Genomic DNA, 15,537 nt, shown 5'->3' with positions numbered 1-15,537 from the left:
GGTTAATAAACAACAGAAAACTCTTCCTTATAGTTCCTGGAGGCTGAGAAGTTTAAGATCAAGGCACTGGCGGACTCAGTGTCTGGTGAGAGCCTGCTTCCTGGTTTTACAGACTACATTCTTTACTGTATCCTCCCTCACAGGGCAGAAGGTACAAGAGAGCTCATTGGGCCTCTTTTATAAAGGCACTAATCCCATACATAAGAGATCCACACTTCTGACCTAAGCACCTGCCAAAGGCTCAACTTCCAAATAGTAGCACACTGGAGATTAGGTTTCAACATACGAATTTTAGGGAGGATACAAACATTCAATCTTTAATACTAGTCTAATGGAGGAGTATAGTTCTGGGGTGTTTTATTTCTTTTCTTTCTTTTTTTTTTTTTTTTTTTTTTTTTTTTTTGTCTTTTTAGGGCCACAGCCACAGCATATGGAGGTTCCCAGGCCAGGGGTCAAATTGGAGCTGTAGCCTCCAGCCACAGCCACAGCAACACTGGATCCTTAACCCAATGAGCAAGGCCAAGGATCGAACCTGCAACCTCATGGTTCCTAGTCGGATTTGTTTCCATTGCGCCATAATGGGAACTCCAGGGGTGTTTTATTTCTATGAACCTTTTTCATAACCCATTTCTTCTATAAAATATTTCCTCCTTATTCTTTTCACTTTCTACCTATATACTGACCTGAATACTACTTTTCAACTATAAATGCATTGGGAAGAGGATTTGTGTAACTTTCACAACACCTTGTATATAAAGTAGTTAAACACTCAGTAACTGTTTATTTTTAAAACTAATACAGATTAGGGAGTTCCTGTCATGGTGCAGTGGTTGACGAATCCGACTAGGAACCATGAGGTTGCGGGTTTGATCCCTGGCCTTGCTCAGTGGGTTAATGATCTGTCGTTGCCATGAGCTTTGGTGTAGGTTGCAGACGCGGCTCGGATCCCGCGTTGCTGTGGCTGTGGCATAGGCCAGCGACTACAGCTCTGATTCGACCCCTAGCCTGGGAACCTCCATATGCTGCGAGAGCGATCCAAGAAAATGGCAAAAAGGCAAAAAAAAAAAAAAAAAAAAAAAAAAAAACTAATACAGATTAAAAATTGGCTATCTTTCTTTTGGCATGCAGTTTTACAAGTTTTACCACATGTATAGAGTTGTACAACTACCACCACAGCAGAGGTAATAAAGAGTTGCATCACCCTCCAAAATCTCCATCATGTTACCTCTTCTCTTAACCCCCTGCAAAGCACTGAAATGAGCCTGAAGATGGTCTTACAAGCCAGATTCTACACCAGAGGAGTAAATCTTGCTTCGCCTCAACTCATGTCCCCTGCTATTACCAACATCATAAGCATTTCAATTTATGTTTGCAAAGTAATCATAATGAATGAATGAATCACTGGCTTCACCAGAAAGGCTTTATTCTAGCTCTTTCTTTTCCTGCTATATAGTCTGTGCTTAAATATGCTTGCTAAATGAACAAGGAAAGATTCAGACAAACAGAAATTAGAGGAGAATGACAAATAACTGCTTCTGGCTAGAATAAACTTCAAAGTACAAACAGAAATAATAGAGCATTTCATTTCTTGCCCCTAATCCTCAACCTTCCATAATATCTATGGAAAAGTTTTAATTCTTTATCCTAACATTAAAGACTCTTTACAATATGGACCCAAATTATATTTCCAATGTTATTTCCTATTACACTTTTTACAACTAGGAGAAATGTATGTGGCTTTAGCATACATACAACCTTCCACTTCTTTGATAGTGCTTTCAACCCCAACCGTGATTGAAGCAGTAGCCCAAAGTAACCCCTATTTGTATCTCATGCTCTTGCTCCTCAGCTAGTACTGATTAAACTGGGACTGCTGATAAAACATGGACAAATTCATATGTAGGCTGAGATAATCAGATTTCTAGGATTTTGAAATAGAAGACTTAGAGACTGAGTCAGTCAGACAACAATAAATACTTGAACTGATAAATCATGTACAGTTGGGACTCCATATAGGACTTCTGCAAGTAGAAACCAGGCACTGAACAACCAAGAGGCAGAAAAGAGATGAGAAAAACCAAGCATCTCTTGAAAGATGGAAACCATTATTCTGTAGCTTGGGTGTATTTTATTTTTTATCTTCAGAATGTGTACAAGATGCCCATTACATGCTTACAATAAACCCTCCTTCATTTAGGATAGTATAAGTTAATTTTTGTTTCTTAAAACTAAATGAACCCTAACATATTAGCTAAACTGTACTCTTTTTTTCCAATATTCTCTACTTTCTTGCCTCTATGTTCTGGATAGCTATGTACACATCTTACTCTTTATAGGAAAAAACTAAATTAGATACAGGTATTTAGAGCCATAATATACGATATTTAAAACATTTCTACTTTTGTGTATCAAATGACACTATCAAGAAAATACAGGGAGTTCCTGTCATGGCTCAGTGGTAACAAACCTGACTAGTATCCCTGAGGACACAGGTTCCATCTCTGGCTTTGCTCAGTAGGTTATGAATCTGGCGTGGCCACGAGCTGTGGTGTAGGTCGCAGATGTGGCTCAGATGTGGCGTTGCTGTGGCTGTGGTGTAGGCTGGCAGCTGTAGCTCTGATTTGACCCCTAGCCTGGGAATCTTCATATGCCTCAGGTGCAGCCCTAAAAAGACAAAAAGAAAAGAAAGAAAAAAGAAAAAAAGAAAAAGAAAAGAAAATATAAAGACAAGCCATAGGATAGAAGATACATAATTTATCTGCTAATTAGAAATGCAAAAGGAGTTCCCGTCGTGGCGCAGTGGTTAACGAATCTGACTAGGAACCATGAGGTTGCGGGTTCGGTCCCTGCCCTTGCTCAGTGGGTTAACGATCCGGCGTTGCCGTGAGCTGTGGTGTAGGTTGCAGACGCAGCTCGGATCCCGCGTTGCTGTGGCTCTGGCGTAGGCCAGTGGCTACAGCTCCGATTCGACCCCTAGCCTGGGAACCTCCATATGCTGCAGGAGCGGCCCAAAGAAATAGAAAAAAGACAAAAAAAAAAAAAAAAAAAAAAAAAAGGAAATGCAAAAGACAACACTGTAAATCAACTACAATAAAAAAAAGAAATGCAAAATGATCCCAAGTGAAGAAAGTATAAAGGATACTTCAAAACTGGCAAAAAGTATTAAGACAATACTTATAAAGTTCAACATTTCTTTTACATCATAACATTGTCAGTTACAGATGTCATATTATGGATTTTACCACGACCTAAGTTAGTCCTTTAAATATGGACTGTTTTTGCAAATACCCTGTTCACAGGAGTGTAGGCCTCACCAAAATTAAACTGATATAGTTATACAGACCCAAAGATGACCAAACTCAAGGGTGGCAGACCCCCAAGTCACTGACTATTTAATCCTTCAGAAGAGTACCAGAGGTGAAATCATTTATGCTTGTTTATGTAAATCTCAACTATTTACATTTTATGCATCTAACTATTCGCCTATTTACCTTCTAGGTATTCTATTATTCCTAGAATATTAGAGTACTTACCATAGGTAACATACAACCAAACTTGCTTAGTTGGCTTCTTAATGTATTCCAGCTGACTCTCCTGTAATAGGAGAGTCTATCAGTTCTCTCTTACATTTGCCCAAATGATTTCTCTCCTACAGAAACATCTCCCAGAGATGGTACCAAACACTTTGAGAAGTGATACCATTACTCCGAGAGTGACCTCTCCAAAGGTTTCAATTGTTTAACTATGTAAGTTCCGGTACTTTTTTTTTTTTTTTTTTTTTGGTCTTTTCTAGGGCCATACCTGCAGCATATGGAGGTTCCCAGGCTAGGAGTCTAATCAGAGCTGCAGTCAGATCCGAGTTGTGTCTGCGACCTACACCACAGCTCATGCCAACGCCAGATCCTTAACCCACTGAGCAAGGCCAGGGATCAAACCCGTAACCTCAATGGTTCCTAGTTGGATTCGTTAACCACTGAGCCACAACGGGAACTCCAAGTTCTGGTACTTTTAAGAAAGGTTTTAATCCAATAAATCTTTTGTGTGTTTGTGTGTGTGTATATATATATAGGGCTCTATGTCTCTACGCAAAGACAAAAAAAGCAAAAAAGATAATGTTTCCTATCTACAGGGAGTTTGCATTTTAGTACGAGACACATATACATAAAAGTAATTACGGAAGTTCCAACACTCTATTTTTACCTCATTCAATACTCAAAAATGGGTGATGGGAGTTCCCTCATGGCTCATAGGTAGTGAACCTGACTAGTATCCATGAGGATGTGGGCTCAATCCCTGGCCTCGTTCAGTGGATTAAGGATCTGGCATTATTGTGAGTTGTGGTGTAGGTCGAAGATGTGGCTTGGATCTGGCGTGGCTGTGGCTGTGGCTTGGGCTGGTGGCTACAGCTCAGATTCAACCCCTAGCCTGGGAACCTTCATATGCTGCAGATGCAGCTCTTACCAAAAAAAAAAAAAAAAAAAAAAAAAAAAAGATTCAAAGTCTACCTTCATTAAAGCTTCACAAAAAAGCTACTGGTATAAGCATGTCACTGAATTTGTTAACTACCCCTTCTGACAGGGACTGAATTTAATGTTACTTACATCAACGATCTGGATATCATACTTTACTAAAGGGTTGACAAAAACCAATAACCTACCACAAATATATCCAAGCCCCAGTTTCTCAAGTCCCAAGTCATCCACTACACTGCTATAAGAGTCATTATTCTAAAACACAATCCTAAGAAGTTCCCTGGTGGCATAGTAGTTAAGGATCTGGTGTTGTCACTGCTGTGGCAAAGGTTCAATCCCTGGCCCAGGAACTTCCACATGTTGTAAAAGCAACCATATAAATAAAATGTAATCTTAAACATGTTTTCCTTATTTTAAAAACCCATCAAATGTCCTCTATGTACCTATTCCTCTCATGGAATCAATTCAAACTGCTTAGTTGCGTCACATAAACTCCTTCATAATTTAGCCCCAACCTTTGCGCCTAGGTTTCTGACACTCTACCTCACCTGCCATAAGGTGAGTTCATACTTATGGATGTCTACAGTTCCAAAAGTGCTGTGTTATTTCATATGTAATTCTGCATATGCTGTTGTGTGCCTGTACTGGCCTCAGCCTCATTCCAACCCAAAATCTTATTAGTAAAAAAAACCAAACAAACAAAAACCACCACAAGCATTCATGTTTCATCCATTGTGAAGAGTTCCCTAATGTCTTATCCCAAAGTTAATCACTCCTTCTTCAGTGCCACTAATGCATCTCTATATTTTCTTTTATAACACTAATCAGGTAATATTGTAAGTATTGATTTATATGACTCTCCTATCTTAAGTCTGTTAATAAAACATTATTCATCTAATTTTCTTATTGCCTCATATATATAATAGAGCTCAACAGCATCTATTGAATGAATAAATGGTAAGAGAATTGCAAACTAACTCATATATTTGAGTTATATACATATATGCTTAGCTAGGAGGGTCCAAAAACAAAACAAAACAAAAAAAGATTCAGTAGTAATCTTTAAATTTCTAAGGAGTAATTATGTAAAAGAAGAGACTTGTGCTTTGTGATTCCAAAGAGCAAATTAGGACCAGAAACATTAACTAGAGATACACTGTGCTTTCACATAAAGAACCTTCTAACAAGTAATAGCCTCAATTAGGTTGCACTGAGGAAAGTGAGCTCCTTGTTAGTGAAAGAATTCAAGCACAGGCTAAACAACATCCATCAGGTGCCTAAACTCTTTAAGAATAAAACGGCACTTAGCTCTAGAGTTGCTGTCGTTATTTTTTTGGTTGACATTTTGCTCATCTGACCTAGAACTGCTTCTTGAATTGAAGGAATCCATGATACAATCCATCTTCCAGCAGCATAGCTGAAATACCCAAGACCAAGTAATTGTCTTTTTTTTTTTTACTTGGTGGTCTCATACAATAGCAAAACGATCTTACAGCCTCATTAAAAATGTGTGGCTAGTTATTATTTTAATCAAGAACATTTTATAGTAGTTATCTTCTAAAATTTTTCTCCTCATGCAGTATAATTTTCGGTTATTTTATTAGAATGCCCAATGTCCTAGTGCTATATTCTTGATAGCATTAATGTGCTTCTGGAAGTATATCACAAAGATGGATGTCACCCTCTGGTTATATGTTCAATTACTGTGCTGACTACCTTATATAATAGTTATATAACAAAAGCTTTATTAGTCTTTGATAACAAATTTTGGTGCTCAACACCAATTATGAATCACAACAAATCTTTTGTTTTCCAAACACCCAAGGATTATCAATTTCTTTAATTCTAGATAGTACCAAAGAATTTAAAAAGTCTGTCCAATAGGGGTGGGGTAAAGAATGTCAAGAGCCATTTAAGCAACAAAAGCAACTTAAATTGTATCACTCTTCATAAAAACAGAAACTACTTATTAGTTGAGACCTTTTACTGATGTAAAACTTCAATAAGTTACTTCAAAACTTAAGTTTCTACACAATATATCTTCTTGAAAATGAACAATTTTCTCCTCATGGGTGAGAGAAATTTAAATTGTTTGCTAGATCTACCACGGTGCTTACAAGAGAAATTTCCCTTTTAGCACTAGAACACAAGTAGGAATATATTGCATGAAACTGTATTCTGCATTTATCTTACACTTTGATACATACACTTTTTAATACATGATACATACACTTTTTAATACATGAATCTATCATACTAACAACTTAAACTATTTTTCATTTAAATATAATAGATTTACAATGTTGTATTAATTTCTGCTGTACAGCAAAGTGATTCACTTATGCATATGTATTTTTTTCAATATACTTTTTCATTAAGGTTTATCACAGGATACCATATATAGTTTCCTGTGCTATATAGCAGGAATTTGTTGTTTATCCATTTTATATAATATAGTTTGCATATGCTAACCCCAAATCCCTACTCCATCCTTGCCCCATACCCCCTCCTCTGAGGCAACCTGAGGTCTGTTCTCTGACTCTGTTTTGTAAATAAGTTCATCTGTGTCATATTTTAGATTCCACATATAAATGATATCATATGGTTTGTCTTTCTCTTTCGGACTTACTCAATATGATAGTCTCTAGGTACCGCCATGTTGATGCAAATGGCATTTTTTCATTCCTTTTTTATGGCCAAGTAATATTCCATTGTGTACTTATACATACACCACATTTTGTTTATCCATTCATCTGTTGACAGACATTTGGGTTGTTTCCATGTCTTAGCTATTGTGAATAGTACTGCTATGAACATAGGGGTGTATGTATCTTTTCAAATTATACTACTGTCCAGATAAATGCCCAGAGCGGGATTGCTGGATCATACGGCTACTCTATTTTTAGTTTTTTAGGGAACCTTCAGACTGTTTTCCATAGTGGCTGCACCAACTTACATGCCTGCCAACAATGTAGGAGGGTTCCCTTTATCCACACTCTTTCCAGCATTTATTTATAGACTTTTTAATGATGGCCATTTGACCAGTGCGAGGTAGTACCTCATTGTAGTTTTGATTTACATTTCTCTAACAATTAGCGATGATGAGCATTTTTTTCATGTGCTTACTGACCATCCATATGTCTTCCTTGGAGAAATGTCTATTTAAGTCTTCTGCCCATTTTTCAATTAGGTTGTTTTGTTGTTGCTGAGTTGTATAAGTTGTTTAACAACTTAAACTTTTAAAGTCTAAATTAAACTTTATGGCACTCTCATCCGCCAGTGCAGACCTTCAGGAAGGAGGTGCAGGCCTGGTGTAATCTCCTGTCTGCACGGAGTGAAAGAGAATAATGCAGAAGGACTCTGGCCCACGAGTGCCTTCACACTGGATTGGCTTTGGTTATGTGGCACTGGTTGCTTCTAGTGGGATCATTGGCTATGCAAAAGCAGGTAGGGTCCCATCCCTGGCGGCCGGGGTCCTCTTCGGTGGCTTAGAGGGCCTGGGTGCCTACCAGCTATCTCAGGATCCAAGGAACATTTGGGTTTTCTCAGTTACATCTGGAACCTTGGCTGGCATTATGGGAATGAGATTCTACCACATTGGAAAATTTACGCCTGCAGCTTGACTGAGGATGCCAGTTTGCTGATGGTCGCCAAACTTGAAATTAGTGTGTTGAGTAAACCCCATCCATAGTAGTCATGGCCCCGCTTGGACTCATAAAGAATTTTTAAACTTCCTACTATTTTTTTGTGTATTAAGATAAATACGTACTGGAGTTCCCGTTGTGGCACAGTGGAAATGATTCCCAGTAGGAACCATGAGGTTGTGGGTTCAACCCCTGGCCTCGATCAGTGGGTTAAGGATCCAGTGTTGCCATGAGCTGTGGCACAGGTGGCAGACGTGACTTGGATCTGACGTGTTGCTGTGGCTATGGTGTAGGCCAGCAGCTATAGCTCCAATTAAACCCCTAGCCTGGGAACCTCCATATGCCAGTGGGTATGGCTCTAAAAAGCAAAAACAGATAAACATGTACAGGATTTTCACATATTTTGACATTTTACTTAAAACAAAAAAACTCAGAACTTGGCAGAGAAAAAAATCAGTTATTATCTTTATGAGTAGTGTATAACACAAGAACTTACTACCATAGTGCCCTCATTTAGATTGATTCTTGTTTATTAGTTTTCTCTCTTCTCCCTGTATCTGTAGGTAAAATCTCAAAGCATAAAATGTAGGTGTCACCACTGGGGCCCCTGAAACCCAGGACCAGTGTGAAAGAAAACTTTCAATGAGATTTAGGCTATCTGCTCTTTTGCTCATCTAGAGCACAGACCTACTTTAAAATTATGTTAAATGAAATCAATGTAAATAACATTTACTGTAAATAAAAAAAATTAAACTTTTTATATACAACTTTTTTTTTTTTTTTTGTCTTTTTAGGGCCACACTCATGGCATATGGAGGTTCCCAGGCTAGGGGTCAAATTGGAGCTACAGCTGCCAGCCTAATTCACAGCCACAGCAACTCGGGATCTGAGCTACATCTGCAACCTACCCCACAGCTCAAGGCAATGCCACATCCCCCATCCACTGAGCAAGGCCAAGGACAGAACATGCATCCTCATGGATACTAGTTGGACTCGTTTCCGCAGCACCACCACAGGAACCCCCTACACAACTTAGTATTAAAAAATATTTCCATTGCATTGTATAACTTGTTACAAAGCCATGAGGGGATGTAGATAGTAGGAAAATAAAGAGGCAAAGGCGTAGCACTATCTTTAAGAAGCTGCCAGAAACATCCACAAAGGCACTGTTGTAAGCAGAATAGAAAAATAAATGGGTAGATAATCTGTGTTAACACTCTGAAGCCCACAGGCCAAAGTACAGAGCTAACTTCCAGCTAACATTTATTCTCTCCAGCAGTTTTTCTCTGTAGAAACTTCTTCAAACTCGTTTTCTAACAGTTTCTCCTGTCTCTAAAAGGAACCTCCACACTCTCCCAATTTTATCTTCTTTCTTACCACCTTAACTGGAATAGTATAGAAACAAAGTATTTATCTTTAGTTTTATTTTATATTCCCTTTCCAAGGGAAAGCAGGTAATATAAACATTTTATGTTTTTCTAACAAAAGCAGCCAAAAAAGCCCAATGAACTGTTGTGTAGTCTTTGAATAACTTTTTCCTAGGACAGCAACAGAAAAGTATTTCCCCTGCTTGACTAGAAAAAGACTACAGTCTAGATGAAAACCAGATCTGGAAATTCTAAATAATGCCCAGTGTATGATGGGTAGTTGTATATTACAGTATTTGGGAAAATATGAGAACACAGCACAGAATCTGATTTCAAAACTATCATGTTCAACTCCAAACTTAAAATGTTTTAATCTGGGTGAGGCTAGAGACAGGCAGAAGGAAATATTTTTTTAACCAAGAAATGTATCCCAACATAAAATTCAAATTAAAAAGAAACTGAGAAAAAGAAAAATGAAAAACTAAAAAGCCCAATTCAAAGGTAAATTAAATACATTACCAAATTTACTCTCAAACTAGGTCTAAGTAGGAATGTAACTTGTAGCTTGGTTTCTAAAGGTAAACTTCTCAATTGCAGGAAAGAGCCTGCTAAAAACCCAGACAGTCACATGGGTTTCCCTCTCTTTCTTGTTTTGGCCACAGAAATAAGAAGTGCAAGAAAGGCTGAAGCAGCAAATTCTGGAGGGAAATAAGCCATGTGCAACGTGTAGGATTTTTGCTTAAAGGCATGGAAAAGAATTACAACCACCCAGCAGAAGGAAGAAAAATACCCTTTTTGATAAACTATAAATAAGAGAGGTAACGTTATGACTCCTTTTTCTAAGTTAAAGCTTTTCTTCACTGAACGTGTTAGCATAACTATCTAAACCACATAGAATGAAAGTAAAGGACCTTTCCCACAAATAAAAAGGAAACTAAGATTTAATTAGGGAGAGATCATTTCTCAACCCAGTAAAGGTTAGAAAAAATACTTCCAAATTTGTATTTATATCTGTTTTCTACTATATCTCCATTTATACTCACCAATTATACAGTATATAAATACAACTCAATTTTAAATCAATAAAGCAATCTGAGCTATAAATGGATGCTGTACCTCCTTTCAGTTATTATCTGAGGAGACCTGTCTATAGATAATTACAGGTGACCCTTGAGCAACTCAGGGACTAGGAGCACCCTCCTTCCACAGAGTCAAAAATCCCAAGATAACTTTACAGTACACCCTCCATACCTGTGGTTCTATATCCAGGGATTCAATCAACAGAGGATAAGTATAGGACTGAAGTATTAACTACTGGAAAAAAAAATCCACATATAAGTTGCCCCATGCAGTTCAAACCCCTGTTGTTCAAGGGTCAACTGTATCTCATTAATTACTGTGGGGATACTACTTGCATCAGAAGCACTTGAGAATCCCTATTAAATATATGGATTCCTGCTGGGCCCCAAATCCAAGATCTACTGAACCAAAAAGGGGGCTCAAAGAATTTGCATTCTTAACTTCCCCCCAACTAATGTTTAATAATAAATACAGTAGGGTCTTGCAAATATCAACCAGAACACCTGGGGACAACTCTCAATGTAGCTAATAGGGTTCCTAGGAATAAATAAGCCTGACTCAAAAAGGATTGGCTTTCCTTTTCTGAATAATACATTTAGAGATGGGTAACAGATGTATCACCTCAAAACCTCCAAATGTTTCCACTTTTCCCCAAAGCTTTCCTACCACAATGTACTAAGTATGAAATGTATGAGTAAGCCAAGTTAAACATTTCATGAATTTAAGTTTAAAAGGTGCCCTTGCCCATCTGTTAAAGTTCTTTAAAACAATAAGATACAAATATTTTAATGTTTCTCATCATTCTCTCCTTTCAGTTCCTTCTCAGATTTGCTTTTTAGTTAAAGCTTCAAGACATTTTGAAATTTTATATCACTAAACCAAAGTCCATTTTAACACCCATCCAATCCCAAATAAAAATTGTCTTAAAATCTATTACACAAATTGTGCAGTGTTTCTTCAGGGAGTACACAAAAATTCATTCTAGTCTCTCCCTTTCTCTAAACCGGTGGATTTCAGTGATGGAGCTGGGAAAGGGATTGTAGTGGTCTTCTGCACTTTGAAAAATAACATTTGAATCTTCACCATATGCCATATAATACAAGGCAGTTAGAATATTATCCCATTTAACCCTCATGACAATCCCATGAGGTAGGTATCACTACTATCTATCCTCATTTTATGAGTGAGTTGCCTAAGGCCCAGAGAGATCAAGTAACTTGTCCATAAGAACAGAGGCTAATTCAAACCCAGGCAATCTAACTCCAGAACCAGCATCTTTAACCACTATACTGTATCCTATAGTTTGAAGATGCCACCTGCCAAAAGCAAGTCCTCTGAATCCAGCTACGTAGGAGTTCTGGATTATAGAGAATCTAATTTTTTTTTTCTTTTTAGAGCTGAACCTGCAGCACATGGAACTTCCTGGAGTAGGGGTCAAATCAGAGCTGCAGCTGCTGGCCTATGCCAAAGCCATAGCAACTCCTGATCTGAGCTGCATCTGCAACCTACACCACAGCTCACAGCAACACTAGATCCTTAACCCACTGGCCAGGGATCAAACCTGCTGAGCCACAACAGGAACTCCAAGAATCTAATTTTTTAAAATGTGCTTTTAGGTGATTTTGAAGTATAACAAAGGCTAGGGACTACTGCACTAAGCTATTAGTTCTCTGAAGTGGAACACTAGCAACTTTTGAGAAGTAACTCGTGGTCTAGAAGTTAAGTCTAAAATTCCAGTTTATTGATTAACTAGAATTTACTTACTTTCCTATTCTCTCTTTCCCACTCCAAAGAAATTATAAAGAAAAAAAAAAAATCTAGAATTTTCTAAAAAAAAAAAAAAAAAAGAGAGCTTCTGGTCTGTACAGCCTACTTCTGAGAAACTGAACAAAGATCATTGATGTTTAGCATGATTACTGAGGCAGAGTTAGACCTTTACCAAAAGAAATGCTCAAAGTAGAACTTATTTATTTATTTAGTCTTTTTGCCATTTCTTGGGCTGCTCCTCTGGCATATGGAGGTTCCCAGGCTAGGGGTCTAATCAGAACTGTAGCTGCTGGCCTAGGCCAGAGCCACAGCAACGTGGGATCCGAGCCGCGTCTGCAACCTACACCATAGCTCATGGCAATGCCGGGATCCCCAACCCACTGAGCAAAGCCAGGGATCCAACTCACAACCTCATGGTTCCCAGTCAGATTCATTAATCAATGAGCCACGACAGGAACTCCTCAAGGTAGAATTTAGAGTTGAAAGGGATATTTCTATCCCTGGTGACCTTCTCATTTTACACATGAAAAAATTATGCTGTTTTTCTTTAAGCATCCTCTTTAACTCAGTTAACATGTGCAGTATTTAGCCAACAAATATTTGAGGTCTACATGACTGAATGCAAGAGAATCGTGCAATATCACAGTGTGCTGAAGCTGAAAGGTACTCTGAATCTCCCAATTTCAAAGATGAGGGACTGAAATCTAGAAATTTAGTGATTTGCCCCAAATCACACAATTATTTAATGGTAGAAGAATCTACCCAGGACAAAAACCAAGTTTCTTATTCCTCAAGACAGTAGTATTATCACTACATAAAAAGCTATTTTTTCATTCATAAACTTTTTTAGCTTTTTTTAGAGCCATACCCACAGCATTATTGAATTATTATATGAATTATAAGAAGTTTATGGGGAGTTCCTGTCGTGGCTCAGTGGAAATGAATCCGATAGTATCTGTGAGGATGTATTTTCGAAGGATATGAAATTATGTAGAATTAAGATACACTTTCACATTTATTTTTCTTTTTAGGGCTGCACCTGAGGCATATGGAAGTTCCTAGGCTAGGGGTCGAATCAGAGACACAGCTGAGGCCTATGCCACAGACACATTAATGCCAAATCCTAGCCGCGTCCATGCCCTAGCCATAGCTTTCAGCAACATGGGATCCTTAACCCACTGAGGGAGGCCAGGGATTGATCCTACATCCTCAAGGACACTATCCTGGGTTCTTAATCAGCTGAGCCACAACAGGAACTCCACTTTTACATATTTTTCTAGAGGCATATAGAAACTGGTTGTTAAATCTAGTAAAAGTTGCTCTAAATAGACTAAATTGGGAGTTCCCGTCGTGGCGCAGTGGTTAACGAATCCGACTAGGAACCATGAGGTTGGGGGTTCGGTCCCTGCCCTTGCTCAGTGGGTTAACGATCCGGCGTTGCCGTGAGCTGTGGTGTAGGTTGCAGACGCGGCTCGGATCCCACGTTGCTGTGGCCCTGGCGTAGGCCGGTGGCTACAGCTCCGGTTCAACCCCTAGCCTGGGAACCTCCATATGCCGCAGGAGCGGCCCAAGAAATAGCAAAAAAATAAAAATAAAAAAATAAATAAATAGACTAAATTGAAAAGCTTTAAAAACACTGCTCTAGATCACCTTAAGAACAACTCATACTATCTTTAACTCATTTCCAATATTAAATCAATACCACCTTACCAGGTGATGTCTAGCAAATAAAAGACTTCGCTGATTACAGAACTACTGATTTTCCAAAAAGCACTGAAAGATGAACACAGTGATCCCTGCAGTTCCTTGTACTTTCAACAGTTCTGATTTTACAGGAAAACTTAACTGTCCCCAAATAAAACACTTTTAAGTCAGTATCTCTATGCCAAGCAAAGCATGAAGTTTAACTAGCAGTAACATACAAATGTTGGTTCCTTAGTTGTAACAAGTGAATCACAGTTATGTGATGCTGCCAACAGGTGAACTGGGTGAGGGATATACCAGAATGCTCTGTAACTTTTCTGTAAATATAAAACTATTTTTAAAAAGTGTTTAAAAAAATAAAAAGGAAATCTCAATACCCACTCTGAATAATTCAGAAAATTTCTACCAAAATGTAACTCCAAATTAATATTAGAGTAATAGTTGCTTTGCTTATTGGGGCTTGGTGTTAAAATGTTAATTTAGTTTAGCACCTCAAAATAACATGTTGGAGCACTTAAAATTCTCTTAGTCTCACAAAAATTGGAGTTTCCCAGTACTTTCTACCTAGTTTATATTCAGATGATCACATCTCTAACCATTAAGTCCTTAAGCCAATGCTAGATTTCCAATGGTTTATTATAGATACCTAATGTTTGTGGTTGGTTGGGGTTTTTTTAAAGAAAATACTAAATCTGGAGTTCCCGTTGTGGTGCAGTGGTTAACGAATCTGACTAGGAACCACGAAGTTTCAGGTCCAATCCCTGGCCTTGCTCAGTGGGTTAAGGATCCGGCGTTGCCATGAGCTGTGGTGTACGTCGCAGACTCGGCTCGGATCTGGCGTTGCTGTGGTTGTGGCATAGGCCGGAGGCCACAGCTCCAATTGGAAGCCTAGCCTTGGAGCCTCCACATGCCGCAGGTGTGGCCCTTAAAAAAAAAAAAAAAAAATTAAAAAACTAAATCTGAGGGGAGGAAAAGGGTCAGACACAAGGAAAAGATACAAAAGACTCTTCAGCCATTAGCTTCACAATCTATAATGGGTAGCTTCACGACATTCTAAAATCCTAAAAGACTCTTATTTTTATTCTAGGGCAACTAATTACACTCTTTTCAGCTTTTCTAAAACTTGAACCATTTAATCATATTACTATATAGTTATTAATATATAAGTAATGTCATTAGTGACATAGAAACGAATACTTTTGCCTTTTTTGTCTCTCATATTGACAAAAGTTGAATATTTAGAGCAAGTTATTTCTTTTTTCCCTTGAGCATTATTTTTTTTTTCTTTTTTTTTAAGTGATTAATTTATTTGGGTGACTAATTAATTCAATTTGTCTAGGACCTAAATGCAGACTTTTTAAAATCACTCAATGAATTTTATTACATTTATAGCTGTACAACAATCATCACAACCAAATTTTATAGCATTTCCATCCCAAACCATCACTGCATCCCTCTGCCCCCCAACCTGTCTCATTTGGAAACCATAGGTTTTTCAAAGTC

At 38.1% G+C, this 15,537-nt stretch overlaps 1 protein-coding gene and 1 pseudogene across 6 annotated transcripts in view; one reads left to right on the top strand and one right to left on the bottom strand.

Annotated features, from left to right (window-relative positions):
* Positions 1-15,537, bottom strand: part of TBC1D12 (TBC1 domain family member 12) — a 113,603-nt gene that overhangs the window by 69,195 nt on the left and 28,871 nt on the right. The gene's annotated exons all lie outside the window — the stretch shown is intronic.
* LOC102158170 lies at positions 7,577-8,307 on the top strand (annotated as a pseudogene).

The sequence above is a fragment of the Sus scrofa genome, chromosome 14 (assembly GCF_000003025.6).
Source record: "Sus scrofa isolate TJ Tabasco breed Duroc chromosome 14, Sscrofa11.1, whole genome shotgun sequence".
NCBI lineage: Eukaryota > Metazoa > Chordata > Mammalia > Artiodactyla > Suidae > Sus > Sus scrofa.
The sequence above is the reverse complement of the archived record's forward strand: the minus strand, read 5'-3'. Positions and strand labels throughout refer to the sequence as shown.